The sequence below is a fragment of the Sciurus carolinensis genome, chromosome 2, assembly GCF_902686445.1.
Source record: "Sciurus carolinensis chromosome 2, mSciCar1.2, whole genome shotgun sequence".
Lineage (NCBI taxonomy): Eukaryota > Metazoa > Chordata > Mammalia > Rodentia > Sciuridae > Sciurus > Sciurus carolinensis.
This window is the reverse complement of record NC_062214.1, coordinates 4,574,805-4,602,684: the sequence shown is the minus strand read 5'-3', so window position 1 is coordinate 4,602,684 and position 27,880 is coordinate 4,574,805. Positions and strand designations below refer to the sequence as shown.

Genomic DNA, 27,880 nt, shown 5'->3' with positions numbered 1-27,880 from the left:
TTTCACCTTTTTTGTTAAATTGATTCTCAAGTTTTTTTTTTTTTAGTTTTAGATGTATACCTTTATTTATTTTTATGTGGTACTGAGGATTGAACCCCGTGCCTCTATGTACTAGGCAAGCGAGCACTCTATCACTGAGCTACAACCCCAGCCCCTGTTTTTTGTTGTTGTTTTTTTTTGTTTGTTTTTTTGTGTTTTTTTTGAGGCTGTTGTGAATGGGATAGTTTTCCTAATTTCTCTTTCAATTGATTCATCATTGGTGTATAGTAATGCAATTGATTTATGGGCACTAATTTTGTAACCTGGTACTTTGTTGACTTTATTTATGTGTTATAGAAATTTTCTGGTCATTGGCAAATAGGGATAGTTTGAACTCTTCTATTTGTATCCATTTAATTTCTTTGTGTAATTAGGCTAGAATTTCAAGGACTATGTTGAATAGAAGTGGTGAATCTCTCTTGTTCCAGTTTTTAGAGGGAATGCTTTCAATTTTTCTCCATTTAGAATGATGCTGACTTTGGGTTTAACATATATAACTTTTACAATGTTAAGGTGTGTTACTACTATCCCTAGTTTTTTACTGTTTTGTATCTGAAGGGGTGCTGTATTTTGTAAATGCTTTTCATGCATCTATTAAGATAATTGTGTAATTCTTGTCATTAAGTCTGTTGGTGTGATGAATTACATTTATTGATTTCCATATGTTCGACCAACCTTGCATCCCTGGGATGAACCCCACTTGATTGTGGTGCACCATCTTTTTAATATGGTTTTGTATGTGCTTTGCCAGTATTTTATTGAGAATTTTTGCATCTATGTTTATCAGGGAAGTTGGTCTGAACTTTTCTTTCCTTGATGTGTCTTTGTCTGGTCTGGGTATCAGGGTGATACTAGCTTCATAGAACGAGTTTGGAAGGGTTCCCTCCTTTTCTATTTCATAGAATAATTTGATTGGTGTTCATTAATCTTTGAAGGTCTAGTAGAACTTGGCTGAGAATCCATCTGGTCCTGGGCTTTTCTTGGTTGGTAGGCTTTTGATATTGTGTCCAATTTCATTGCTTGAAATAGATCTGTTTAAACTGTGTATGACCTCCTGATTCAATTTGTGTATGTCATATGTCTCTAGAAATTCATCCATGTCTTCAACATTTTATTTTATTGGAGTATAAATTTTCAAACTGGTTTCTAATTATCATCTATTTCAGTGGTGTCCATTGTGATATATTCTTTTTCATCTTAAATTTTAGTAATTTGTGTTCTCTTTGTCTTTGTTAGCTTTGCTAAGGGTTTGTCAGTTTTATTTTCTTTTTCAAAAACCAACTTTTTGTTTCATTGATTGATTTTTTAAAATTTTTGTTGTTTCATTTTTGTTGATTTCAGCTCTGATTTTAATTATTTCCAAATTAAAATGTCTTCTAATACTTTTGTTATTGATCTATTTTTCTTTTTCTAGGATTTTGAGATGTAATGTTATTTATTTGTTGACTTTCAATTCTTTTAATGAATAAGCTCAATGCAATGAATTACCTCTTAGAAACACCTTCATAGTGTCCCAGAGATTTTCTTGCTATTCTCATTTACCTCTAAGTATTTTTTTATTTCATCCCTGATTTCTTCTTCTATCCATTGGTAATTTGATAGCATGTTATTTAGTCTGCAGGAGTTAGAGTAGCTTTTATTTTTTATTTTATTGTTGATTTCTAATTTCAATCCCTTATGATCTGATGGAATGCAAGGTATTATCTCTGTCTTTTGTATTTGCTAAGACTTGCTTTGTGGCCTAGGATATGGTCTATTTTAGAGAAGGATCTGTGTGCTGCTGAAAAGAAAGTGTATTCACTCATTGATGGATGAAATAGTCTATATAGTACTGCTAAGTCTAAATTTTTGATTGTACTATTCAGTCCTGTAAGTTTCTTTGTATAGTTTTTGTTTGGAGAATCTATCCACTGGTGAGAGAGGTGTGTTAAAGTCACCCGAATCACTGTGTTGTGGTCTATATGATTCTTGAAATTGAGAAGGGTCGGTTTGATGTACATAGACGCTCCACATGGGGCATAAATATTTACGATTGTTACGTCCTGTTGGTGTACGGTTCCCTTAAGCAGTGTGAACTGTCCTTTTTTTTTTTTTTTTTTTTTTGGGTGCTGGGGATCGAACCCAGGGCCTTGTGCCTACAAAGCAAGCACTCTACTGAACTGTCCTTCTTGGTCCCTTCTGATTAACTTTAACTAGGTCCACTTTATCTGATGTGAGGATAGAATCCCCTGCTTGTTTATCCATGTGAATGATATGTTTTTTTTCCCATCCTTTTACCTTCAGTCTGTGGATATCGTTGCCTCTGAGGCAAGTCTGTTGGAGAAAGTTTATTGTTGGGTCTTGTTTTTTAGTCCAGTCTGCCAGTCTGTGTCTTTTGATTGATGAGTTTAAGCCATTTACATTCAGTATTATTATCCAGAGAGTTTTTCATTCCCTGTCATTTTGATTTATTTCTGTTTTTTAATTTTAATTATTTTCTCCAATTTTATTGACTATTCTTCTAGTGTAGTGCCTCCTTTGCTGGTTTTCAGTTTTATATTTTTCATTTCTTCCTCATGAAATATTTTATCGAGTGTGTTCCCTAGTGTAGGCTTTCTAGTTATGAATTCTTTTAACATGTTTAGCACAGAAGTTTTTTATTTCATCATCAATTCTGATGCTTAATTTTGTTGGGGACAGTATTCTTGACTGGCATACATTTTCTTTCAGAGTTCGGTATGTATGTATTATTCCAAGACCTTTTAGCTTTTGAGGGTCTGTTTTGAGAAATCAGCTGAGATCTGGATTGGTTTCCCTCTAAATACAACCTGTCATTTTTCTCTGACAGCCTTTAAATTCTAGCCTTATTCTGTATGTTAGGAATTTTCATAATAATGTACCGTGGTGAGGGTCTGTTGTAATTTTGTACATTTGTTGTCCTGTAAACCTCTTGTATTTAATTTTCCATTTCATTCTTTAGGTTTGGGAAATTTTCTGATATTATTTCATTGAAAAGGTCATGCATTCCTTTGGTTTGAATCTCTGAGCCTTCATTCTATCCTGATGAATCTTAAATTTGGTCTTTTCATGTTATCCCGTAATTCTTGGAAATTCTGTTCATGTTTTTTTAACATGCCCTCTGTGTGGTCAGTTCTCTTCTCAAGATTATGTATTTTGTCTTCCTTGCCTGAGGTTCTGTCTTCTAACTGGTCTAATCTTTTGGTGATGCTTTCCATTGAATTTTTAATTAGGTTTATTGCTTCCTTCATTTTAAGGATTTGCGCTTGATTTCTTTTCAGAATCTCTATCCCTTTATTGACATGATCCTTCATTTCCTGCATTTTCTGTTTTCATTCCTTACATCATCCTTACCTCACAGATTAGTTAACTTTGAACATTCTAAACTCCTCCTCTTGTCATTTCTTCTACTGTGGTATCAGTCAGTTCTGTTACTGAAGTATTATGGTTTGTTTGAAGTGATTTGTTCCTTTGCTTTTTCATGTTGTTTGTGTGTCTATCCATCTAGCAGTGAGGGTCTGAGGCATTAGAGTTTCTACCCTGTGTAGTCAGAGTGTCACTGAAGGTTTCCAGTACATCACAGTTTAAGGGAAGACAAATAACAACAACAACCAATGCAAACAGTATACAGCATTAAACCAAATACTTCCTGTTGTGACATCTAAAATGTTAATTGTCACAATAAGCAGAAATGCCCACAGTAATGTGGGTTATTACCCACAGTAATACCAGTAAGTTTTCAAAGGGTTTACAATTTTGAATGGTGGACTGGAAGAGAACAGAAGTGATACAGGATGTGATGATTATGAGGGAGGAGGAGAGAAAATAGTAAAAATTTAAAAGAAGAGTGAGAGAGAGAACAGTAGAGTTTGACTGTACATAGCAAGGAGAGAAAGAGAATCAAGAAAAACAGATAAGTGAGAGAAAAAATATGAAGTATAAATTTAAAAAAATAAAAATAAAAGATATAAAAACAAAACCAAAATATACTAATCAAAAATCATATTCCTCATAATACTGATCCATTAAAAATAGCTGGCTTTAAAAATGCTAGAAATGAGAAAAAAACAACTGTGAATATGTATGTGTCCATGAACCATTCAGGTCATAATTAAACAGAGAAAAGAAAAAGGAAGAAATGAAATATAAGTTAAAATTTTTTTTAAAAGATCTTGATGAAAAGTTAAGGAATTATTTATGTTGGAGGTCAAAGATTCTCACCTTCCTGTCTCAGCAGTGTTAGGTGGCGTGGTCTGGAGGGGTACACCTGCTCCACTCTCACGGTGGGGTTGTTGGAGTGTAAGAGGAAATACCATAGACAGAACTCCTGGGAGCGGAATTTAGGTTTAGTTAGTTTCTAGGTTCTTCCTTGAAAGGCTGTTGGTCTGATGATTTTGAATCTGTGCATTTCCAGCTCCCAGCAAGTGCCAGTCCACACTGGAACTGGACCCCAGGGATCTCCCCTGGGTTCCATTCATGCAGCAGAGGAGGCATGCTTAGGGCCCTCTGCCACCTGTGGACCCCACATTTTCAGGTTTCTGGGGTTCAGTTTCCAAGCTCAATCTCCCCCATCCCTGCCCTTTTGGATTCCCAGCCAGGCACATCTCTCCCCACTGGTCTTGCAAGCAGCCAACTTGGGAGTGGGGGTTGTCAGGTGGGTTTCTATGACCAGTATTCCCCTGTGTAAACCTCTCCATGTTTTATTTTCTCCTGGTGGTTAGACACACTCTGTGTTGTGCAGTGTGGGTTTGCCAGGCCTGTATTTGGGGCTAGACTCCAGTTTGCCTGGAATCTTCTCTCCCAGTTGCTGAGCCCCAGGCTATCGCAGAATGGTTCCTTCCTCTGTCTTCTGCACACAGCCTTGAGAAATGGGGCTTCTTCCCTGTACAAGTATATTGTGCAGCATGCCTTTCAGTTTAGTTGGGCAGTGTCTTTCATCTCTCAATTCTCTACTCAGAACACCTCAGGCCTCCCAAAAATGCAGGTTGCTTTAATTTCCTTATTCCTCCACTTTGCTTTTGGAGGGGCCTCTCTGGCTGGTACGTCCGTTGTGGCAGTGGCAGTGGTGCTGGGGATTTCTTTCTGATTTTATTATGTCCAACCTCCTGAGTCCCCAATCTACTTTGAATGTCCAGTATTAAATCCCAGTAAAGTCCCCCCTTTTGTTTTTTGCTGAGACGCTGCCTATCTGCTTTCTTGGTTTCATGCCACAGGGCAGCCAGGAAAGCGACATTCTGTGTAACACCATCTTAGAAAACCACCTCTTTTTCTAGTTTTTAAGGTAGAAGCTTAGTCCATTGATTTTTAAGGCCTTCATTTTTTCTTATGTGGATATTTAGAACCACAAATTCTGATATGCTCTACTTTCATTTTCATTTAGTTCTATTTATAATTTCCCACATGACCTCTTTGACCATTCCTTGCTTAGACGTGTGTTTTATAATCTCCACAATTTGGGGGATTTCCAGAAGGTTCAACTATTGATTATTGCCTTCATTCTGTTGTTGTTGGAGAACCCAGTTGAGTATTAATCAGACACCTTTGACTTGAGGTTTGCTTTATGGCATAGAACATGGTCTATCTTTGTGAAGTTCTGTGTACACTAGAGAAGAACCTGTGTTCTGCTACTGCTGGATGGAATGTTCTGCAAATGTAAATAAGTAGACATGGTTAATAGCACTGTTCATACCTCCTGTATCCTTGCCAAGTTTTTTCTCTGAATAAATAACAAAATAACCCTAATTGAGGAATGGTCTGGTTTTCTTTTTAGTTTATCTGTTATGCTTCATGTGTTATTGAGTGGATGTGCATGTAACATTATGTTTTCTTGATAACTTGACCCTTGTATAATCAAGAAATTTCCCTTTTATTCTACTTTGATGCAAACTTAGGCTATTCATCACGCTGTTTGTCTATCCTCCTCCATCCATTTCCATTTAACCTATTTATAGTCCTATATTTCAAATGGGATTCTTGCAGACAGAATTAAAGGGTTTTTCTTTTTACTTAATCTAACATTTTCCCAGTCTTTTAATTGGAGTATTTAGATCCATGCTATCAGATACTATTGCTATTAGTCATATGTTAAAATAAGAAATTTAAATCTTTAGCCATACAAGCTACATTTCAGTCCTTACCACAGAAAGTTGTTGTATAACGGTGGCTTAGATCATTTTTACTTACTCTGTGTCGTTAGTTTTACATTTTTGTTATTTTAGTGGTTGTTCTAGGATTCGTAATATGCTTCTTTAATTCACACTCTATGTACAAATAAGTGATTTTTACATATAATACAAGAACTTATGAGTATGTACTATCATTTGTCTTATGTCCTTTGTGCTTTTATTGTCATATTGCACTTCTGCTTGGTACAAAATCCACCATATCCCTTTTTTGTGTGGGGGGAGAGGTGCTTAGTTGTTTTTTAAAGAGACCACTAACCCTTTATTATTTCCCTCTATCCTTGTGCCTGTATCTTAATTTCTGTATCTTTGTAATAGGTCATAATGTCCAGTGATACATGTCTTCTTGTGTCATTCTTCAAAAATTTGCTTGGTGTAATATCATTCCTTGTGAAAAAAGACCAGGGCTATTTCCTACAGGCATCTCCTCACTGAAAGTGCTGATAATGGACATATTTGAGAAAGACTGCTGTGGACTGTTTGAATGGGTCTCTAACCCCTGACGTGAGTGCATTGGGGCATCATCACTAAGGCTAAAGGAGGTTGTAAGGGTGACCCTGTTCCACTAGGATTGTGCCCTTATGAGAAGAAACATAGAAGTCCAAGTGCACAGAGCAGGTGGACTACTGATCAGCCCGGGGAGAGGCCATAGCAGAATCCAGCACTGCCAGCTCCTTGATGTTTCACTTCCAGCCTTCAGATCCATGAGAAAATAAAGTTTCTATTGTTTAAGCCACCATTCTGGTGTTTTTGTTTGTTTTTTTGTGACAGACTGAGCACTAATATGGAAAGGAATGTTATACAAATACAAGTACGGAGAAAAAATCAATTGTTGGCTATGTATAGTTGTAAAAAGATTAAAATTTTTTGTTGAAAGTAGAGAAAAATGATCTTGGCCCATTACGTTTCCCTAGAAACATTAAAAATCATCTCGTCTGTTTTCACACACACCAAGACACTAACCTACACTGTTTTCGATAGGCACTGCATTGAATTTATAAATCAGTTTGAAGAAAAATGACATCTTTATAAAAAGGTTGAGTCTTCAAATATACGAACATAGACCTATCCTTCCATTAACTGGGATTCTTTATTTTCTCTGTTTTTCTACTTCTCTCCATTTAGACTTGCACATCTTTCATTAGTTTTCTTCCAAGGAGTTTGATATTTTTGTTTTGAAATTTTTCTTTTCTCATTTGTCAGTTACATATAGAAGTAGTTTACATTTTTAGTTGAGCTTAAATCCGTTGAGTAGCCTTCCTAAATTTACTTGTTAATTCAGAGAGCCTATATCTGTGTATCCTTTTGTTAGTGTTTGGTGCACACATTTATATCATCAGAAATTACATGGTTTTTATGCTTATTTCTAATCCTTCAGCTTTTTATTTCTTATTTACTTAGATCCTGTAGGATCTCCACAAACAGCATTGAAGAGAAGTGGTGGTAATGGGTCTTCTGATCTTGCTCTAATCTTAGTGAGATGGATGCTTTTGCTGTGGTACCATTAACTATATTAGCTACAGGTTTTTTGTACATACCCATATCACATTGTACAAACATTCTCATTTTCATTTTTTCTCATTTTTTTAACTTAGTGTTGAATTTATCAAAATATTTTTCTATTATGTATTGTGCTGATTACATATTGTTCTCTTTTATGCAGTTAATGTTAATTTCGTTGTCATATTTTCATGGAATAAATCCACTTAGGTTGTGACATTATTTTTATACATCACTGACTGTAGTTAACTATTATGTCTTAGGATTTTTGTGTTTTATACATGAGAATGTCATATAATGCCCTTTTTTGAATTACACATTTTAGGTTTGTATCAAGATTGTGGTTTTCTTATACAACTGGGAAAAAGTCTCCTATGGAAGACTGTAAAATTGCTCTTTTTATAAATTGTGAAATTCATTAGTGTTGCCATCTGGATTTTTTGTATGATAGAGTTAATCAGTTTCTTTCATTCTCAGATCATCTATTTCTGCTTACATTGATTTTTGTAGGTTGGGGTTTGTTTAAGAATTTTGACTGTTTCCAGTTTATCAGTGTAAAGATGTTAAGATTGCATATTGATAACCAGTTCATTTCTGATATTCTCTGTTCTGTATTTCATTAATTTCTGCTGCTAACTTTATGGTCTCTGTCCTATTCAGTGTGTTACTTTTTCTAACTACTTGAACTAGGTAGCCAACACTCCATTTCAATCTCTTTCCAGTTATATTCCTTATATTTTAAAAAGTTCACCATGGCTTCTGCTAGATCTAGAAAGTTTTTACACATCATCATTTCATTATCACTTCAGATAATTCTCCAGTTACCTTCTCTGCCCCATAGTCATTTATATGCTCACATAAGCATAGTTTCCAGTTAGCTTTTGTTAATGATTGCTAGCATCATGGTTTTGAGGTGAGAGGATGCATTTTGTGTAATTTGAATCCTTTAAAATACAATGCAATGTGGTCAGTTTTGGTTGGTGTTCCCTGTTTGCTTGACTAGATAAAGTCCTCTTCAGCTCTCGGTGCTGTTCTTTGAGTGGAATTAAATAAAGATTAGTAATCAGATTTACTTTCTGTTATCCTTGCTGGTTTTTTGACCTACCTGATTCTGTCAGTTACTAAGAGAAATGGGTTACAGTCTGCTGCCACAGTTGTGAATTTGTCAATTTCTCCTCTTTATTCTGTCAGTTTTGCTTTGTCTATCTTGCAACTACATTAGATACCTACAGATTTAGAATTTTATGTCTCACTGATAAAAGTAAACATGGTAAAATTTTGAAATGTACTCTTCATCTCCAGGAAAGCATTTTGCTTTGAAACCTAAATTATTATTTCTGTTGGTCAGTATTTGCATGGTGCATCTTTTCCCCACCCTTTTGTGTTAAAGCTTTCTGCATCTTTACATTAAGGTGGCAGACTTGGAAAAGCATCTTATGATTTGACTTTCATAGAGTATACTCCATGTAACCCCCACCCTAGTCAAAATGCAGAAATACCAGTCACCTCATGAAGCCCCTTCTGTGGGTCACATTTTCCACAAGCAACCACTGTTGTGATTTCAGTCATAATTAATTTACCTGTTGAATTTCACATAAGCAAAATAATGCAGAACATAGGCTGGTTGATTCTTCCCCATGAAATATTGTTTTACAAATGCCTCATAGGTTTTTTTTTTTTAATTGGGAAATGATATTCTCGTATATGAATAGACCATAATTTGCTTTTCCCTTTCTTGGTTGTGGACTAATGTAGGTCGTTTCCAGTTTTTGATTGTTATGAATGTGAACATTCTTTCACAGATTGGGCTTGTTTTGTTTTGTTTTTTTGTACCAGGGATTGAACCCAGGGGTACTTCGCCACATCCTGAGCCCTTTTTATTATTATTATTATTATTTTATTTCGAGACAATATCTTGCTAAGTTGCTTAGAGCCTCACCAAGTTGCCTGAGACTGGCTTTGAACTTGGGATCCTCCAAACTCAGCCTCCCAAGCACACCTGTAGTACTATAGGTGTGTGCCACTGTACCCAGCTCTTCTACAATTCTTTTTATAGACATAGGTTCTCACTCTTTTGGGTGGGTAAGTAAAAGAAGAATTGCTAGTTCTTAGAGTAGATGCATAGATAACTTTCTGAGAAGTTGCTGAATGGTTATCCAAAGTGGTTATATCACTATACCATATGTTTTAGTCAGCTTTTTTGTTGCTGTGACCAAATGACCTGACAAGAATAATTTTATAGAAGGAAAAGTTTATTTGGGTGCTCATGGTTTCAGAGGTCTCAGTCCACAAACGGTCAACTCTACAGCTTTGGACCCAAGGTGAGGCAGAACATCATGGAGGAAGAGTGTGGTGAAGGAAAGAGGCTTAGGATGTGGCACCAGGAAGCAGAGAGAACCAGAGACAAAATATGTACCCCAAAGGCATACCCCAGGGACCCACCTCTTCCGCCTGCCTTCATTTACCACTCAGTTAATCCCATCATGGATTAATTCACTGATTGGGTTCAGGCTCTCATAACCAAGTCATTTTACCTCTAAATTTTCTTGCACTGTCTCACACATGAGCTTTTGGGGAACACCTCATATCTAAACCATAACACTCTACCTCTTGCAATGCAGAGCATTCTGTATGCTGTAGTCCCCACCAATATTTGATACTGTCTTTTTAACTTTAGTCCTCCTAGTGAGTACAAAATGGTATCTCATTGTGGTTTTAATCTGCATTTCCCGGTGACTAATAATGTTTAAGCATCTTTGCATGTGCTAATTTGTCATTTATATTCTTATGAAGTTGCTGTTTATGTCTTTTGCCTTTTTTAAAAATTATTTTTGTCTCATTTCTTACTAATTTGTAGAAATTCTTTTTATGTTCCAGATAACTTCTTCATGAGATATATTATTGTGAATATTTTCTCCCATTCTATAGCTTGTCTTTTCGTTTTCTTAATAATAGCTCTAATGAAGTGTAGTTTTAAAGTTAATGAAGTCCAAGTCATCAGTTTTGTCTTTGACTCACACCTTTTTTTTATCCCGTTAGTAATCTCTACCTGCTTTAAGTTCTCAAAGATACTTTTATTCTAGTCTTCCTGGTTTTAACTGTGTTTTGTTGTTTGATCCGCCTCAGATTGATTTTTCTTCATTGTGAGAAGTCCATTGTCTTCTCATGCGCTTTCGCTCATTCGTTCAGTTGTCCCACATCACCTGCTGGAAGGCCTTCCTCTCCCCCTCTGAATAGCTTTTGAGTCAAATTATATGAAGGCTTTTGATCCTTGAGCATGATACCTCATTCTCCATTTACTTAGGTCTTCTTTACTTTCTCTCTGCACTGTTCTGTGGTTTTTAGTGAAAGTATGAAAATATTTTTGTTCAATTTTTCCCCAGGTATTTAATTTTTTTTTAGCTGTTGTAAATGGATTTTTTCATTGTTATTTATAATTGCTTGTTACCTATATGTAAAATATCATTTTTTTGGTCATCATTATAGTCCTGGCATACTTTATAATGTTGAATTCATCTTTTAGTACTAGTAGCTATCTTGTTTGTACATGATTCTTCAGGATTCTTTACATACACAATTATGTTGTCTAAAAGTACAGTTTTACTTTTTCATTTCCTTGTAGTCTTTTTTTTTTTTTGATTTGGGGGAAGGGGTTGTTTGTTTCCTTTTCCTTTTTTGTTTTTCTTTCCCGTTCCCCCCAACCCCCATGTCTTATAGCACTGACTAGGACTTCTAGTGTCTTATTGAAAAAGAATGTTCAGAAAATCCTTGAATTTTTCCAGCCTTAGGGGGAAAATATTCAATATCATACCACTGAATATTTTCAGTAGTATATACTGTGATATTGACTGTATGTTGCCCATTATTAGGGTAAGGAAGATTCTTTCTGTTTCTTGTTTATTGGAAGTTTTTATACAGAATGGGTCTTAAACTCTGTCTTAATACTTCACTGCATCTATTTAGATGCTAATGTTTTTCTCCTTTATTCTGTTTGTGCAGTGGATTACTCTGTTGTATACTTACATAAAAATTATCCCAATACTCAGCAGCTTAAAACAACAATTATTTGTTATCTCAAGTTCTCTGTGGATCAGGAATTCAAGGGGCCTGGCTGATACGGATTCTAGTTCAGTCCATTATGGTGTTGTGATCAACATGTTGTCCAGAGCTCCAGTTACTTGAAAGGTTGGCTAGAGCTAACAGATCAGCTGACTCACAGGTCTGCTTGGTGGAGGCCTTGTTCCTCAGTCCTCAGTCCTCTGCCTTGTGAGCTTCTCCCTAGGCTGCCTACATGCACTCACAGTAGACCACTACTTCTCCAGAGCAAGTGACTGAGAAAAAGCAAGGAGGATGTGCTGGGTCTTTATGTTCTCCAGTCACCTGCTGTGCCCCTTCTTTGGTAAAGGGAGTTGATAAGCTCATGCCAGACTCTGGGACAGGGAGTAAGCTCCACCCTCGAAGGGAAGACCCTCCCCCCTCACACACACATACATACACAGAGCATAATTTAGAACAAACACAAATTGAATTTCTAAAGTTTAAATTTTCTTGCAGCATTACTTACACATCAGACAAACAAGTGTACAAACTTTTGACAAAACAACTCATGATCTTCAAAAGACTTAAGGTCTAAAAAAGTCAAGAAGAGGCCTTCTTTCCTTTCCTCTTCCTTCTTTTCCAGGGCCTCCTTAAAATAAATAAATATTTTAAGTCTGTCAGTCAGTCAAGGAGAAACTGAGAAGCTAATCTGGATTGGAGAGACTGAAGAGTCATAACACCTAAATGTAACATATGGCTTTGGACTGAATCTTTTGCTAGAAGAATGTTATTGGGACATTTGGCAAAACTCAGATGGATTTTGAGGAATAGATATTTCCACATCAGTGTCACAGTTTGGATTCTGCTTATGTAGGAAAATAATCTTGCATGTAGGCAGTGTTCACTAACATTCAAAGGTAGTAAGGCAGTTTGCTATCAAAATGGTTCATGATAAGTAAATCCTGTACTTGGAACTTTTCTCAGTTAGTTGAGGAAAAACAAACTTAAATTTGTACTTTGTAACTTCTATAAATTGGAGATTGTTTCAGATTTTTAAAAATTGTAGGTTGTTTCATCGTAAAGTATCCTCTCCTAACCTATCCCAGTGTCATTGAAAGAACTAGTTTGTTGTGAAAAATTGTGCTGTTGTGTTCTTGATCCCATCTTCAGGGGCATAGGTCTACCAGCCCACACCTTCTGCCTGTGCTCCTGACTCTTGTCAGTCTTTGATGCCCCATCCTGGGCCACTGTGACACTGCCTACCCCCCACCATGAATAACTACCTGCTTAGCCTACCTAATAGCAACTTTGGAATAAATTATTCGGAGCAAGAGAGAAAGAGGAATAAAAATAACTTTACACACTTATTACTATTTCCATTGCTCTTCATTCCTTCTGTAAAATTGACCTTTCATTTAAGGTCATTTACCTTTAGCTGAAAGAACTTTTCATATATTTAGGGCTACTGGGTGGCAGATTTCCTTAGAATATGTTTTTCTGATAATGTCTATCTCGCATTCCCAACCCCTACCCCTAGGATACGTTCCATGTTTTACTTACATTTTAAGACTGACTTTAATCTCAAAATCATATATTCATACATTTCCTTTTTGTTGACTTCACTTAAATGCATGACTTAGTAAACAAAATTAAAATATTTACCATCTGTTACATGTAATGCACAAAAACAGCTTTTAACAGAAATTCATCAGCCCTTCCCTTCCCAACATTGTATTATAAATACAGGTATCAAAGCAATCCTGAATATTTTCATTACTACTAGTAGTAAGCACCCTCTCTGCTTTCAGATTTTATACCATATATGGCAATATCCATTGCACCTGCTGCTTTAGACCCTTCTAACTGCAGCTCCTTCACTAAACAAGACACATAAAACATATTGTCTGTATTTTTCTTTCTTGAGATTATTTTACTTCTCAGAAACACATTTCTACTGCCAACTTTCATCTTGTAAACCTGAATTCTATTTCAGGTACTCCAGGTTTGTTTAAACAACAGTGTCTTAACAAGAGAAAGAAAAATTGTACTGCATAAGAATATGCGGTATTCTTATAAATTTCCCAGTCATGTTTACCAGCTGCAAATCTTTTACTTAATGTGCTGCTATTTTGCATTGTGATATTTAATCAAGACATCATTCTGAGCAGAAGGTGGTTGATGTAAGACAAGTTTGAGATTCACTAAAATTGTTGGATGTTTGTCCTTCTGGTGGTCATGAAGCTTCATCTTTTCTTTGAACATCTTGAAGCACAACTTTACTGCTCTATGAATTTTGCCATTTTGCTAGCTCCAGTATGCTACATGCATACTATCCCACTGGAATTATTGCATGGTTTATTAATCATAGTTACGGATCTGAGGGAGGAGCCTCTGAGTGCTGTGTTTACAACCTGCTTTTAACACCTTATACTTTTTGTCAACGTCATCTGCCCTTGGCCCAGTCATCTTGCCTGTCTACCTTGTAGGTGTTTCACGCTTATCCTCTTTAGACTAACCATCCCATTGCTATCTCTTTTTTTGTCCTTCAATTTCTTCCAACAAGTAAAAATTACAAGAGATTTAAACTCCTGTGGAGATCTCCGTCTTCCACAGCCCAGCACAGCCACCCATCTTCACTGTTGAAAGACATCTTGCTAAATATAGATTTCTGGGTGGTGGTTTTTTTTCTTTCAGCACTTTAAATACAATATTTTATTCTATCATGGCCTCCATTGTTTCTCTGAATGGCCTGTCATCCCTAATACTTCTGCTATATGTAATGTATCCTTTTTTTTCTCTGGCTGCAATTTACCATAATATGCTAAGTGTGTAATACGCCCTTTTTTTTTTCCTCCGGCTGCAATTTACCATAATATGCTAAGTGTGTAATACGCCCTGGGTTCACTGAGTTGCTCAGATATGAAATTTGATTCTCATAAAATTTGGGACATCTGCACCAATATTTCTTTAAAGTCTTTTTTTCCACTGCATTATCTTGTTCCACTTATGGGAACTAACATAAATTGTTAAACTGGTAGATGAGCTACTTAGGTTCTGGATTTTCCCACCTCCATTTTTTTCTCTCAATTTTTAGAATCACATAATTTCTATTGATTTGTGTTTAAATTCAGTTGATCCTTTTTCATCTGTCTCCATTATTCTGTTCAGCTTATCTGATGGGGGTTTTTGTTTGTTTTGTTTTGTTTTTGTTGTTGGTTTTGTTTTTTTGTTTGTTTTGTTTCAGATTTTTACCTAAATTCATTTTGTTCTAAATTTCATTTTGTTCTTTTTTATATTTCCTATGCTTAGATTCCTTATTTGCTCATTAAATGTGACTTTTCCTTTAGGTCCTGGTTATATTTATAATAGCTATTTTTAATATCCATATCCCACTAATTCAAACATATGGATCATCCATCTCAGGATCTACTACTATCTACTGTTTTACTCTTGACCTTGGGTCACATTTTCTTTGCACATCTAGTTTTTTTAATTGTATACTGAATACAGAGGAAAAATGAGATTTTAGGTTCTCCTCTTCTGAAGATTGCTGTTTTGTTTTAGCCAAAAGTTAAACTGTGGGCTAATTGTCTTGAACTTGTGGAAGTGTGGTTGAACACTTTGCTAAAGGAGTATTGCCTTTCCCTGCATGGCAAATCCATCCTGAGACATTGATTGTCTTTACTTCTAAGTGGCCTACCTGGGTTTTGATGGTAGTGAGTGAGCCTCTTCGACTTGTCAGGATTCACACTCCCAACCCTTCTTCCCTGCTGTTGACAGCAGCCAAAATCTGCTCAGCGTTTTTCCAGCCTTCTAGCTCTTGCTGTACACTGGATACCTTGTAGGCAGGCTCCCAGTTGCATGTGATTTGGGAGCTGACTGTGGGTTTGGACAGGTTCGTGAATGGCTCTGCAGCGCTGTAACTCCTTCCCTTCTAAGACAGACCTTCTCAGTTTTCAGCCACTGGCAACCCTGAACCCCATCCTCCAACACCTCTAGCCATTGCTGGTGATTTGTTTTCTCCAGGATCTTTTAATCTTCCTTTCTCACTACATTTTGGCATGTGAACCTTCTTTCCAAATACCTGATACTCTCTCAACTAGACTCGCTTTTACTGTTTCCTTTTTTGAAATGTTTTCTGCCTTCCAAATATTTACAAGTTTGAATTTTCTCACCTCTTAGGGTTCATCCAGGAGATTCCCCATCTTTCTTTCTCAAACTGCCACTCCATTCACAGTCACCACACAGCGTTTTGTTATCTTCATAGTAAATGTTACAACCTATAATCATTTGTCTCTTCTACTTATTATCTGTCCCCACCACCCCTTTATAAGCTCTATAAGAAGAGGAACCTTATCTGAAATTATCACAACTATATCCACAGCCCATAATAATTGCTCAGTTTCAGAACAGTGTTCCGAAAGATTTTTGTAATGGTGTCTATTCTGCCCACAAGCATCTGACATTATATTCTTTTTTAAATCCTTACCTGGGACATGCCTCTGAGTTTCCTTTCTGCCTCCCAGGCATCTTCCTTCTGGTTCTCAGCCTCAGTGTGCACCCCTAAAATGTTGAAACAGTAAGGATTTCTTGCACAGCTGTGTGCTTTCATAGGGGATTTAATGCCCTCTCACAGCTCTGAGGGTCACATTTCTCCAGTGACTCCAGGTCTCTGTGGTTTCAACTCAGTCACCCCTGTGACTCTACCTAACTGCTACTAATTTCACCTCCTTAAAGACTTAGCCCCACCTTCTCAATAAAGGAGCAGTTAGCAAGTCCATCCTTGAGTGTAGGTATAGTTACTATGATGGACAATGGGCAAAATCCTTCAAAATCTAATAGTAGTAATAATAATGTCCTTATTATATTCTTTAAATGTAATAACAGTCTTTGCCAGGCATGTTGGTTGCACGCTTGTAATCCCAGCAACTCAGGAGGCTGAGGCAGGAGGATTTCAAATTCAAAGCCAGCCTCAGCAGCTTAGCCAGGCCCTAAGCAACTCCGCAAGACTCTGTCTCTAAATAAAATATTAAAAGGGCTGGGGATGTGACTCAGTGGTTAAGTGCACCTGGGTTCAATCCCCACTTCCCAAAAAAAAAAAAAAAAAACCTCAGTCCTTAAAGCAACTCCACATCCTTTTCAATTCAGACATTAAACAATAAAGACTGCCACACATCCAGAAAACCAAACAGGCAAGATTTTTTTTTTTTTAAACCACTTGGACACCCAAATATACAAAGCAACCTAAATGAACTAAATTTCACAAAGTAACAGGCCATTCAGAAGAACTCCATGGCTTCTCTCAGCCTCTACTGACACAAAAAGGAAAGATTCCTCCCTAGATGAGAACACTCAGCCTGTGAACTGGAGAGCCTTTGGAGGCAGGTGATCTCTGAACAACCTCTCCACAGGGATCCCTGCCTCTCCTGAGCATAGGGCCACCACAGCCCAGGCCCAGGAGTGCAGGGGGGTGGGACCAGAGAGTCCCTTAAATCCTTAACCCAGTTCTCATTCTCACCTCTGCTGCCTCCATCTGCTGTTAAACTCATCTGGTCAGTTAAAAGTGTCCAAACTGAAACACAAAGAGAAGAAAAAGGTTTAAAAAATAAAATAAAATCCCACAAACTGTAGGATACTGTTAGACTCACATATATACAACTGACTTTAGAAAGGGAATAGAAAAAACAATTTGAAAGACAAAGTGACCAGTGTGCAAATCCAAGAATATCTGCAAACCCTAATCAGGATAAATACACAGTAAACCACAGCATTGGTATGTTACAGTTCAACTACTGAGAACTAAAAATAAATAGCAGAACTTAAAAACCATCTAAAGAGGTGTGAAAAACAGGTTATATACTGAACAGTGATAAGAATTATCACTGACTTTTCTGCAGGAAAAATGGAGGCCAGAAGATAATTATATGGCATCTTTAGTATAGTATTTAAAAAAAAAAAAAAAGCTGCCAACCAAAAATTCTATATCCAGTAAAAATTTTCTTCAAAAATGAAGATATTCTCAAACAGACAAAAGCTGATAATTTGTCTACAATAGACCTATATCAAATACTAAAAAGAAAGTCTAAAAAAAATTATTGGCTTGTAAAGCAAAAGTAACAATTGTATTGTTGTGTTTGTTACATGTGAAAAAGTTAAATATAAAGCAACAAGAGCACAGTGGGTGGGAAGGGAATACATGAAATTTAGACTGTCAGTTTCTTAGGTTTTTTGCAAAATAGCATATTATTTGGAGGTAGGCTGAAATTTAAAATCACATATTATAATCACTAGAGACACCATTGAAAAAAATAAAGAAATACTAAAAATTCAATATGAGAGATATATTACCAAAAAAATGTAATTTATCCAAAAGAAGTCAGAAAAACAGGAGCAGAACTAGAGATGGGAAACCTAAAACCTGCTGAAGGTCTGGGGTTGCAATGTGGTGGTGTTGCACTTGCCTGGCGTGTGTAGGGCTCCATGTCCAATCCCCAGCACCCCGGGAAGGAGAAGGCCTTGTAAATCATTGTATCTACTGTCCTCTAATTCCTAGCATTTATGTTTTTTATAAACCCCATGGTTTGTTCAGGGTGGGGACAAGAATTAACTGGAAATGGGCATGCGGGAACTTCCTGGGTTATGGAAATGTTTATCTTATTTTTGATTATAATAACATGAGAATAGGAAATCTCAAATTCATTGAACCACAAACCTACAGTCTACATTTTATTGTACAAATAAGAACCCATCGTGTTAGTCAACTTTCCATCACTTACAAAATGCAAAAAATACTTAGAAAAGGGTTGTTTAGACTCCCGGTCTTGGAGACTCCATTGCATCATTATCTGACCCTGTTTCGTCAGGGCGGTGGCAGAGTGGCACATCATGGGGGGAGTGCGTGGTGGAGCAGATCACGCATCCCATGGTCAGAAAGCAAAAACAAGTGGGGGTAGGGCCCCACAGTCCCCTCTGAGTGCACGCCCCATCGACCTGATGACTTCCCTTTGTGCTTCACATGCTGAAGTTTCACAGCAGCTCCCAGTAGTGCACTCTGAGGACAGCCTTCAACACGTGGACTTTGGGAGACAGTCATGAAGTTTTTTGATGCGAGAACTGAGGTAGTACAGAGAGGTTAATGGGCTTGCCTGGTGGCACACAGTTGGTAGTAAAACTAATACGCCGGGTTTCCTGGCTGTGCTCTTAGCCGGTGTGTTGTTATCTCATACTGTTGGCCCAGTAATTCTACTTCCAGGACTTTACTGATAAGCACCTATATATTCCAAACACAGGGTAAAAGTTGTACAAGGTTAATACTTGCAGTATCACTGATCAGTAGGGATCTGATGATATAAATTATAGTGCAACCCCTCAAGGTAATACAACAAAGGAAAAAATCTGGCTGGAGAAAACTGTGTATTCACCTCAGATGGTCTCTTAGATGTAGTATTAAGTGAAAAAAAATCACAAGCATGGAGTATATATTACCATCTGTGTTTAAAAAAGGTAGAGGAGGTCTCGGCTGGGGTTGTGACTCAGTGGTAGAACACTTGCCTAGCATGTGTGAGGCATGGGGTTCAATTCTCAGTACCACATATAACAAATGAATAAAATGAATAAAATACTGAATGAATAAAATAAAGGCCCATCAACAACTAAAAAAAAATTTTTTTTTAAAGAGAGGACACAGGAGAAATTATGTGTACATATGCTTTATAAACCTAAAATATTTCAGAAAGACACTGGTGTAAAACAAGTTTTCAAGAAGAGGAAGAGTTTGACTGAAGGGATAGGAGGGAGACATTTTAGTATATACCTGTTTTGTATATTTGGGATATTGAAACAGATTAGTGTAATACCTCTTGAAAAAATTAAGTGATAGTGATAGTTATAATTTGGAAACGACTGACATAGTTCACTGCACATAGTTGCCTGAGCTTACTCACAGAAGCCTGCCTTAGACTGGCAGAGAACTCTTTCCCAAACCGCAGTCAAAACCCTGTGGCTTCCATGTATCAGTCTCAAACTGTCCCTTTCATCCCTTCCTGCCATTCAAGCCTACCCCATCTTTGTCCAGGATCATTTCCAAGGACCACTTACCTTGCTTCCCTCCCATGCTGCCTTCCCAGTCCAACTCCTTCCATCTTGTCCTGCTCTTAAAATGCTCGATATTCTCCAGTCCTTGCCTACGTACGTGTCTCTGCTTCTGACCTTTAAGGTCCTTAAAGACACATCCTCCTCGCTCACCCACCAGTTATTATGACCCTGAGCTCTGACAGAGTCACCTTCTAAAGCAAGTCAGAACCATCCCTTTTTTCACCTCTCAGTGGCCCACTTCACTTTCAGCTATCTTTTCCAAAACATTGCATGCAAGATGGTTTTAGATGGTACACAGGTAAGCACTTTTTATATTGATTGTTAAGTATTGTCTGTTGAAAAAAATAAAATTAGTCCATGAAACCTGTAGGTTTTTAATTCTACCAGTATTACTGCTTAGACAAGGCTCAGTGTAAAAAGAGGGAGTGACTTGTTAAAATATTCACTAGTACTACACTTCAGGTGCAGCAGAAGTGACAGCAATGGAGCACTGGTCTGTAGGGAGACCCTGGCTTAGAGGACACATGACCTCACACCCGGAGACCCTCCACCTCCACCAGTCTGCCCTGAGTGGCGGCCAGGCTGCTGCTGTCATGTTCCTAGTTCTCTGCATTGGTTCTGGTGTTTCTCTGCCCTGCCATCTGCACAGCCAACACCCTTCTGAGCTTCCAGGTTCAGTTCACAGTCCCTCTCTTCTCTGAAGCTTCCCTGACATTTCCTCTTGCTGCTGTAACAAATCACAACAAACACTGTAGCTTAAAAGAACACAAATTTATTCTTTTACAGTTCTGGAGGTCAAAGTCCAAAATGTTTCACTGGCTTAAAATCATGGTGTTGGCCGAGCGGATTCCTTCCAGAGACTCTGACAAGAAACCGTTTCCTTGCCTCTCCCATCCTCTGGTGACTGCCGTGGCCTGTAACCCATTCCACCATGTTCACAGCCCATCATTCCCATCTCCACCTCCACTTCCATCTTCAAATTATCTTCTCTGGTTCCCACTCCTCCTGGTCCCTTTTGTTAAATTTTTTTTAAAAAATTTAATCATGTGATTTCATAAGGCCCTCCTTCCCCCCAGCAATCCAGTATCCTTTCACCACAAGGTTCATAACTTAGTCACATCTGACAAGTCCCTTTTGCCATGTGAGGTCACCTGTCAACAAGTTCTGGGGTTAGGCTGTGGAGCTGGGTGGGGATGGGGAATGGTTCAGCCTCCCACACCTGGCATTGCCACTGTCCTGTGCACTAAGGCATGGCTTGCCTTTCTCTCTCACCCTGTGTCCATTCTTCAGTCATCTCATAGGGTATTTGCCTTTGTATCTCTTCACCTGACCAGCCCCTCCAGTGTGAGTCGCTCAAGGACAGTAATGGGTCTTGCCCATCCTGCATGCCCAGTGTTCTGCCAAGCAGCGAGAGGCCAGATGTTCAGAGTGCAGGCTGGGGGACCAGCTGCCTGGCCCCAGACCCTAGCTGCTCCACATGCTGTCTCTGACCCTAAAGTGTCTCATGCACACAGTGATGATGACTTGAGCCCAACCCAGAGGCAGGCTTTAGATTAAACAGGCCCACACACGGGAAAGTATGAAAAGAGTACCTGACAACAGTGAACAGCAAGTGGAGGCAGTTCTCTTTGTCATCTTTGATTTTATTGTGCATGCTATGAAAGGGTAGTTGTTTGTGAGTTATTCTTGACAAACTTAAAAAGGGGAGGCTAAATTCTTTGTTTAGTTATCTTGTGTTTAAATACATATTTTCCTCGGTGTTAAATGTTTTCCAAAAAGTTTTTGAATATGTGAGCAAAGGGTCAAAAATAATAAAGGATTTCCTTGGGGTAACCCTGAGCTTGTACAGGTCTGTGTGCACCCCTCTGTCTGAATAGCAACCACTTGGAAGAAAGCCCTGTGCAGAGTAGTAAGTTAGCCCTTAAGTCTAGTCTCAGATGGTGGACTTTCAAGGGAGGTTACAACATGTGTGACTGTGGAACGCACCTCAGTAATTGAATTGATGGGTACTTGGAAGACTTTTTCCCTTCTGAAGTCACTTTGACATAGGCATGCCCTTGTATCCTAATGAAACTTGTGAGCATCTGTCAAGTTCTTTGCACCCTTCAAACTATCCTGAAGGTGCCGTGGTATCCCTGTTAGAGGCAGTACTAGATTTCACATACATCTGGTCTTTTCATATCTCAATCTCTATATTGCCTTTTTTGTTTTGGGGTTTTTTTGTTGTTGTTTTGTTGTTGTTGTTTTGTTTGGGTTTGGTTTTTTGCAGGGGGAGAGGGTACTGGGGATTGAACCCAGAGGTGCTCTACCACTGAGCTACATCACCAGCCCTTTTTATTTTTATATTTTGAGACAGGGTCTCACTAAATTGTTTAGTGCCTTGCTAAGTTGCTGAGGCTGGCCTCAAGTTTGTGATCCTCCTGCCTCAGCCTCCTATCACCCCAGTACTTCCTGAAGCACAATGTGAGAAGTTCCACTCAGGGGCAGGTAAAGAGTCCAGATTAGAGGAGACTTTGTATCTCCAACTGTACCAGGCAGGGCTGGCTACACTACAACTAGCACCCCGCCTGCCTACTCCTGTTCAGCCACCAGATTCAATCCCCCTACCTGAACTAACAAGCACAAAGCAAACTGCACTGTGTCCCTCCATCACTCCCGCCTCTGGAATTCTGCAGAGGAAGAAGCCAGGGCACATCACAGGTGCCTCTGCTGCTCACTATCATGTTCCATCAGGACCTGCTTCCCTACTCTAGCCCTGGCTCAGGTGGCTAGGACAAGAGGGCCACACATTTGTCACCTTCCTCCTCTGGGCTACACAGGTTTCCTCATAGCAACAGGCATTACTGTAGACTTTTAAGAGATTGAAATCTTCAAAAAACTGAAAACAGAAGTACCATGTGACATACTATGCCTCAGTATTTGTCCAGAATTATAGTCGGTGTACCTGAGACACACGTGCACACTCAGGGTTACTGCAGCACCACTCACTACTGCCACATTAAGGGATCATCAGTTCAGGCACCCATTTACAGGTAACTGGGTAGAGAAAATATGGTACAAATACACAATGGAATTTTATTCAGCTATAAAGAATGAAATTATGTCATTTTCAGGAAATGACATAAAAGTCGCTGGGATTACAGGTATGCATCACCACACCCAGCACTGATCGTTGGTGCTTCTATCAGTATACATAACCGAGAGATTCAAGGGTTGTGTGAGATATAAAGTGTTCAGAAATTAAGGTCTTTTGTTAATGTTCAGTACATTTTGTAAAAATGTACTGAATTGTTTATCCTCAAGGCAATACCTACCATTATGGGGACAACAGCATCCCATGTGCCACTCAAAGAAAACGGCTCATGGTCAAGAAAGGTTCTAGAGTGTGATATTGTAGCACATCTATGTTTCAGGAGAGCCAAACGAGTTGCTGCTGTTAAAGAAAAGAAATTTTTAAAATGCCTTGTAGCAAGTATTTTCATTGGGAACACGTACTCTGACCAAAGATCATGACTACTTGGTGTACATGAAAGTCATATTTTTAGAATGTCATGAAAAATGGAGAAGTCTATGAAAGGCAGTCTAGCTTTAGGAAATAATGCTAGTAGGGATTTTAGATTAAAGAGCTAATAAGATCTGCCTAGGCAGACTGAAGAGAGACAGTTTAGTAGTGAAAAATAAGGTTATCAGACAAGTAAATGGCAGGCTGGAAAATAAAAATGTATCATTTGAATGGCAGGGAGCCATTGCCTGGTTTTCAGAAAGCAAGGTATTAAAGTTATCATACCCTCTGCATCATTTAACTTGAACGTTAAAGGAGTGATCCTGGAGTTTGAGCGACAGAGGAAGGCAAAAATTGTCATAGTCCTGCAAAAAGATTAGGGTCCAACTTCTGAATTTATTTCAGAGGTTGAGGTTCAAATGTAGATTAAATATAAAATGAAGAACCAGACAGCTCTACTACAAAATTGGATGCAAATAACAAAGGACAAAGAATAGTAGCAGACTAGTTTCTGATCTGTGGAAGGCAGACATAGTGTTCTATGATTGAGAACTTGGGATTTGAGACAGTTGTGGGGCTGGATGGAGATGACCCAGCTTGGCCACATAGAGTGTGGTGAGGTGCCTGCAGTGTATGGTTAACCCTAAGGCAGTCAGACAGGGAGAGTGCCATCCTCAGCAGAAGAGACTGGAGCTGCAGCAGAAGGCTGCATCGCTGCACCAGTCAGGAGCTCTGCCCTGCGCCACCCCTGAGCTCAGTGACCTCCACTCAGAGAGACAACAGGCACCACCATTTCCCAGGATGTCGCCTCTGCACAGAAGAAGCAAACCCAAATGCTGAGGAGGAAGAAATGGTTCTTACAGATGTGATAGGTCAAGACTTCATTCTTTTTTTTTTTATTAGTGCATAAAAATCATACAGAATAATGGCTCTGTATCACATTCATACATGCATGTGACAAAATTGGATCTGTTTCACTCCCAGTTCCTCCTTGCTGTCTCCTCCTCCCTCCCTGTTACCCTTCCTCTACCAAATAGTCTCCCTTCTACTTTCATGACATCTGTCTTTTTTTTTTTTTTTTTTTTTTTCTTTTTCCCTTTTTTTCCCCTCTGGCTTTCACATATGAGAGAAAACATTGAACATTTGTCTAAGTCTGGCTTATTTCACTTTAATGTGATATTCTCCAGTTCCATCATTTTCCTGAAAATGACATAATTTCATTCTTTATAGCTGAATAAAATTCCATTGTGTATTTGTACCATATTTTCTCTACCCAGTTACCTGTAAATGGGTGCCTGAACTGATGATCCCTTAATGTGGCAGTAGTGAGTGGTGCTGCAGTAACCCTGAGTGTGCACGTGTGTCTCAGGTACACCGACTATAATTCTGGACAAATACTGAGGCATAGTATGTCACATGGTACTTCTGTTTTCAGTTTTTTGAAGATTTCAATCTCTTAAAAATCTACAGTAATGCCTGTTGCTATGAGGAAACCTGTGTAGCCCAGAGGAGGAAGGTGACAAATGTGTGGCCCTCTTGTCCTAGCCTCCTGAGCCAGGGCTAGAGTAGGGAAGCAGGTCCTGATGGAACATGATAGTGAGCAGCAGAGGCACCTGTGATGTGCCCTGGCTTCTTCCTCTGCAGAATTCCAGAGGCGGGAGTGATGGAGGGACACAGTGCAGTTTGCTTTGTGCTTGTTAGTTCAGGTAGGGGGATTGAATCTGGTGGCTGAACAGGAGTAGGCAGGCGGGGTGCTAGTTGTAGTGTAGCCAGCCCTGCCTGGTACAGTTAGAGATACAAAGTCTCCTCTAATCTGGACTCTTTACCTGCCCCTGAGTGGAACTTCTCACATTGTGCTTCAGGAAGTACTGGGGTGATAAGTAGTTTGTGGGCGCTACAAGTTCTAGAATAGCAAGGAGAGAAATGAGGAAGATGCCCCTATTCCAGAGGAGGAGCCATAGCAAGGTCTCTGCTTTCAGTAGCCTACAGTTCTTACGAATGAGTTAGACATCGAACAGGTTAATTTTTTTAAAAAGGAAAGCACAAATAAGCTGATCAGACAGTATAGTCCGTGCTCTGAAATTGAAATGAAATAATATATTGGGAAACAGGCAGGTAGAAGGCTGCTCAGTTTGGGTGGGTGACCCTGGCTTCTGAGGTCATTGACATTCAAGTGGATACCTAGGGATTGAGGAGCATCTGGCCAGGGGAGAACCTGTGGAAAACCATCCAAAGAAGTGGGATTATTGTGGAGGGAGGGGACACCCATCTGATAACTGCAGGGGCCCAAGCCCAGGGTGCCTAGATGGGGAACTAAGGCAGCAGTGATTAACATGCCAAGGCACCTCTAACTCAGCTAGAGTCAGAAGAGGGGAATGCTCAGCTAGTGGGTATTCGCCCATTCTTGACCTGGGAATGTCGCCTAGGGAACTTTGGGGAGCCATAGTCCTTAATCTTTTTTTCCCCAGAGAAAGATGGAATGTGCTGGTGCCCTGAAGAGGAGGGCCGTGGGAAATGGCAAAGCTGGAAGCAGGCATAAGAATGTGGTATAATTGCTGTATGCAGTGGGAGAAGGCCTAAAAGACACCCAAGTAACACAGGGTGCAATCCCCATGCTGGCCCACGAGGGCTGTGATTCTCCTCCAGCAAGGGAGCCACCCTGCTACTACTGCTGGAAGTAGTAGATAGAGAGGTTGGTGGGGCTTTCCTGTGTAGTTGAAACAAGAGGGGCAGGATTGCTAAAGAACTGATAGTGTGGGTGAGTGAAGCCAGTGAGGAGAGAACGGGAAGCCAGCAGACACAGAATTAGTCAGAGACCTACAAGGAGAGCTGTGGGCACAAGAAGGTCTGTGCATAGCCTGGAGGAAGCATAGCAGGTGCAAGGCAGGAGTGCTGGAAGAGTGGCCCAGGGTCAGAGAGAGTCTAACCCTTCAGACCCTTTGATTACCTTACAAATGCTGTTTTGTGTGGCTCCTGGTTCAGTGGTAAGTCTGCTTTCATTAAAGGGAAATGGTTGGCAGGCAGGTTGGACTCCATCGAGTTCTATCCTGTGATAAAACATTGACTTACTGCATTTGCTATTGCCAGCTTTTGATCTACTCGAAGCATATTTCTCTTGTCCTTTGAGCAGTCAGAATGGATTTATTAGTTGTGCTAGTTCTGTGAACGGACTTCTCTTGGGTGCCTGTGGTCACTCTTCAGTGTAACACCACAGCCAAAATTGATGGAGAGTTGAGTTGGAAGCTTTTAGGACTAATTGTAAAACTAAACTAAAATATTTCCTGAAGCCACCTTTAAATAATAATGATAATACCTTGTATAACTATAGTGCTTTACAATTTACAGAACACTTCTACATGCATCATCTCATTTAATCTTCCCAGTAAACAATGCTTTTTGAATACTTAGATCTTTCCTAAGTGAGAAATCACATTGTACATCCTGATTTAATCAGAGTGAGTCACCAGAAGTTATTGGTACAATAACCATCTCTTAAGTATCTTCTGTCTACAAAGTGCTTCACTAAGGATACTGAGGGGTAAATTTTCAGCAAATAAATACCTAATTAAAAGTACCTCTCCAATAAATGTGACCTTGCCTCCTGGTCCACTCCATCCTTACAGTCATTCTTTTGGAGGCTGCTTACTGTGCCATAGATGCATATAAATATTGCCAGAAATTCCTTGTGTCATACTTGAAGGCTTTAAAACTAAGGATTCTGGTACTCATCTAAGCTCAGTGATATCTCCAAAAGTCATTCTACTTGAACTTTCAGTTTCTTGAAGATTATCTATTAGTCGAATCTGTGCAGAAATATTGGAAGCTCCCAGCATGGTTGAAGATGCTTAGCCATTGAATTCACTATCTTGCTTGGAGTGATTAGGGTTTGATTTAAGAGTACACCCTTACCCTTGGCCCCAGCAAACTTATTATCCACTAGAAAAGAAGACATGGTTCATGGTGTTAGGTTTTCCTCACTGTGGCCAAAATACCCTACAGAAACAACTTAGAAGAGTAAGGGTTTATTTTGGCTCACAGTTTCAGAGGTCCAGTCCATGGTCATTCAGCTCCATTACTCTGGGCCCAAGGTGAGGCAGAAGAGTGTAACAGAGGAAAACTGCTCACTGTGTGGCAGCCAGGAAGCGGAGAGTGAATGGGTGAAGCCAGGGACAAAAGACGTAATCTCCCAAGGCATGGTCCCAATGACCCACTTCCTCTAACCATACTCTACCTGCCTGTAGGTACCACCCAGTTACCATTCACATTTTTAATCCATCAATTGGGTCAGTCTGTCGATGGGTTATGATTCTTACATCCTGATCATTTCACCTCCTGTATTAGCACAGGATTTTTGGGGGGATAAATTAAAATAGTCATCTCTAGGTTCTGTAAATCAGACTGGGATGCTGTAAGGAGATTGGAAAACAGTACTTTCTGGGAGGCTGCCCTCTAGGTGAAGTGGGGAACACAAGATGGTATTAGAGTCAGGCCCACTCACGGGGCAGGACTCCTGAACCCATGTCCTAGA

The 27,880-nt window shown here is 39.0% G+C and overlaps 1 protein-coding gene across 1 annotated transcript in view; it reads left to right on the top strand.

The window, feature by feature from the left end:
* Window positions 1–27,880, top strand: part of Rab22a (RAB22A, member RAS oncogene family) — a 63,332-nt gene that overhangs the window by 13,723 nt on the left and 21,729 nt on the right. The gene's annotated exons all lie outside the window — the stretch shown is intronic.